General features: G+C 30.2%; 1 long non-coding RNA gene across 1 annotated transcript; it reads right to left on the reverse strand.

The window, feature by feature from the left end:
- Positions 1–1737: 1737 nt before the first annotated feature.
- LOC107363815 (uncharacterized) lies at positions 1738–3496 on the reverse strand. Its single transcript, XR_001568997.3, has 3 exons — positions 2962–3496; positions 2677–2844; positions 1738–2562 (listed from the first exon to the last, which is right to left on the reverse strand). It is a non-coding gene; the product is annotated as an uncharacterized LOC107363815 (long non-coding RNA).
- Between the last annotated feature and the right edge of the window lie 424 nt (positions 3497–3920).

Raw genomic sequence — 3920 nt, forward strand, 5'->3', positions numbered from 1 at the left:
ACATTCAATAACAAAATATTCAGAAATCAATTCTCTTCAATGAATCCAAAACTCGAAAATTCATATTAAGCTCAATAAAAAACAAAAATCTTTGCTTAAAAAATACTTTTCAACGAAAAATTGGACAAATCTTTTTTCGAGTTTTCAGGTTTCCAATTTTTTTGAATTTCAAATGATTTTAAAATCTTGAATTTCCATGTTTCTAATTTGATTTTGATTTGCCTTGAGAAGAGAAACTTTAATATAGTAAAATGATCATTTATTGGCCACAAACAATACATCAATGAGTATTGTTTTGTTGAACTGAAAAAGTGTCAAATGATATGAAAAAAGGCAACAAAACAAAGTAAATATAAAGTTTAAATTGAGTGAAACTTACAACTCTTGTAAGGACAAAAAGGTAACAACAAATAAACAAGTCAAGTAGTCATCAATACAATACAAAAGGTACAACAAGAAACATGACAACAAGCAAAATGGTGAAGCAAGAAGAAGATGAGGAAGAGCAAAAGACAGAGAGAAGAGAGAGAGAAAGAGAAAGACAGAAAAAAGAGGAGAAAAAAAATAGACACTTACATCAAGTTGTGAATGTCATGGATGTTGACTGATTAAAATGCTAGATGTAAAGATCAAATGTAATCAAGTTAAATCAAACTAATCAAACATGAGATGAACAAGAAAATGGGCGAAAGAAGAGCAAGAAAAAAAACAGAAACTGAAAGATGATGAAGATGGCAATGATGAAAGGTGAAGCTACAACAAAGACTAATGATAATGGGAAAATAGGAGAAGATGAAAGGTAAAAATTAAAGTTAAATGTTAATTTGCAATTCATTACGAAATGAAAAATACTCCAATATTTAGTGTTAATTAAAAAAAAGTTGAATTTTCATCTCAACCGAACCAAGCAAACTAATTGTTAACCTTTTCCTGAACCATTTGAATCTTTTGACTCTTTTTTTGCTGTAATTTTGCTGTTCACTCACTCACAGCATTCAATTTCAATCTGTCAACTGAATATTTTTCATTTCCATGTTTACAGTTGAAAGAATAGAAATAAATGATCAAGAATGGAGTGAAAGGTGAAAAAAAGGGTTGAAATGAAAAAAGTAAATAAAATTGCTTTAAAAAAGGTAAGTCAATTAAAGTAGATTGACCAGTGAACTTCAAATTAATGAAAATGTTTCCAATGAAAAGTAATCAACAGAATTGAGAATTGAATCAACAATGAAGAGGGTCAGAATACAAAAAAGCAGAAGACAAAAGTAACCAAAAAAGCTCGAGTCTTAATCAAGGTTTAGATGATTATCTTGATCACGTTCACATCAACATCATCATTTGATTATTTCATTTCAATAATCAACTCTTTCGACATTTTTTTTGCTCTTCGTCTTTTCTCTTCGCCATTTTGCTTGTCAATCTTTTTATGTAAATTTCAAATTCGCTCATTTACCTTGCCATCGGTTAATTGTTAATCCTAATGTCCAGCTCAATTAAGGTTAAACATAAATTGTATCTCCTCTGGTCATGCATTTCAAGTAACCTCAAGTTTAACTCTTTTTTTTCTTTCCTTTTCTTTTCCTTCTTCACCTTTTTGCTGTCCGTTCATCTTCAATCCTGAATTTGTATTCAATGTGCTCATTCATTTTGAGCTTCAACAATCAATCTAAAGTTTACCCAAAAATAAATTTTGATTCCATTCACTTTGACAATCACCTTTTTTTCACCAAAAAAACCTTTTTTCTGGTCGTCTCATTACAAACCTTTATTATTATTATTCATGTTGCTCAGGGTTATTATCATGTCAATTGTTTATCCAATCAGCTTACCATGAAAACCCATTTTACTCATTAAAATAAATGAGTGAAAAAGTTGAGTAAAATAACTATTAACACAATTCATTTAGTTAATCTGCTTTCTTGGAGTTAACTTTTTCTCTTCATCTTCATCAGCCTTTCTCCAACATATTGAGAAACAAAGGTAAAATGTTTCATTCCTTGATTTACATCCATTTTAGTTGATATCAGCTCACAGTTATTGAATTTGGCTCAGTATTGGTTTCACCATTTCTCATGATAATTGGTTAAGCACCTCTGATCTTTACATTTATCAATATAATTGATGAGTTGAAATTTTCCGAATCATCTTTTTCCATTCTTTTCCATTGCAAATTTTCAAATCGTAAACAGAGCAATATTGCGATCGTCTTGATGTCCATTCCAGTTTTTAAGTTTACTTTAAAGTGGTTAAATTTTCAATCTCACCAAATTGGGGTTGAAACATTTTCATTGGGAATTGTTTAATGAGAAAAGTCATTTTGATTGTGTCCATAAATGGCCAAGATGACCAGGTTTCCTTGAGAAGAGAAAAAATTTCCAACTTGAATGGATCAGCAATAACTGGACAACATTTATATTATTTTGTATTATTATTATTTTATGAGTGAAAATGTCAAATAAAATAATCTCCAATGGGACACTTAATTTGAAATATGAGTTGAGTAATTTTCAATGTGTGTCTCTGTGTGTGTATCAAAGTTGCAACCAAAGATTCATTGACATCCTAATATTAAGGAAAAAAGAGAGAAAACAAAGGCAAGTTAACGGGCAAAAATGTGAAACCAGAAAATGTGCTTTTTATCACCTAAAATAACTGATAAAGGGCCAATTGGTTTACCTTGAATCTTTATCATCAACATTAGCTATTTAGTTTCCCTTTTTTGGCCATCTTCTGTCTTTCAACAATATAAATATATATATATTTATATAAATTGACAATAGAATATAATGAAATTGATCCTGAAAATGGCGAAATCTCCTGTAGTTTCATTATTCCAGTATTTTCCTGAAGAAAAGGTGAGTGAATGAGAGAGGAGGAGAGGGGAAGAGAAAAAAACATAAATAAAACGACAAAAAGTACAACAAATATTTCACCTTAAGCTTTTCAAAGGATAAAAATTACCTTTTTAGCTTTTCTTCTTTGGGGTTATCAATAATTCGGCATCACCATTATTTTCATCTCAATTTCAACTAATCTTGGTAAATGATAATTACTCTGACTCATCTGGAAGTTTATTATTCAACCATTCCATACTTTGAAATCCAAAAAATGTATTCATTCAACAAGTTGAAAGCTTGAATCATCTGCCGATGGATAAGATGGCAAGCAAATTGTCTAAGAAATTGATTAATCTTGGAAAAGAAAAAATTGATCCTCCAACAAATCCTGTTTTCTTAAACCAAATTTAACATGGTTCCGTTTGATTCATATTTTCCTCGAACTTTAATCAAAGATTGTCGGAGATTATGAGCATATTTGTTCATTGGATAAATATCAAGCTTATATTTAAGCTCTTGATGTTTTTCTCGGCAATTATTTCACGTTTCAATATCCATCCGTATGCTTAGCATCATCGTTAATATCTAGATTCCTGTTCATGAAAATCCTTAATTTGCTCATCAGTCTGAAAAATCCATTTAGCTACAATCTATAGTGGCTTAAATTAGATACCGAAGCTAGCGAGATGCTAACTGGCTGGCTTAATTCTGATAAAATCAAGCTTGGCTTGGCTCAGCCGGCTTGAGCTACTCAGCTAATTAAAAGGCTGATTTGGCTGAGTTTGGCTTGAAAAATTGCATTTAATTCAATTTTATAAGTTAAAAAATATCTTCATATTTTATATTAAACATCTAACACCACTTTAATGACATAACTCAACATGCTCTATCCAATGACACCTCTTTCATTCAAATTGGCGTCAGACGTTCACTTCCCTTGTGAGTGAACTTATAATTATCATGAGCAAATAAAATTTTATCAATTCTACATGGATTGAGTTGCCAGCGTTTTAATGAGTTAATTATTTCTAATGAAATAAACAAGATTTCAGTGCAAATTACAAGTAAAAACAGAATTTGAGA

This window comes from Tetranychus urticae, chromosome 2 (assembly GCF_039701765.1).
Source record: "Tetranychus urticae isolate SD_2017Ah chromosome 2, NJAU_TeUrti_SD_1.0, whole genome shotgun sequence".
Lineage (NCBI taxonomy): Eukaryota > Metazoa > Arthropoda > Arachnida > Trombidiformes > Tetranychidae > Tetranychus > Tetranychus urticae.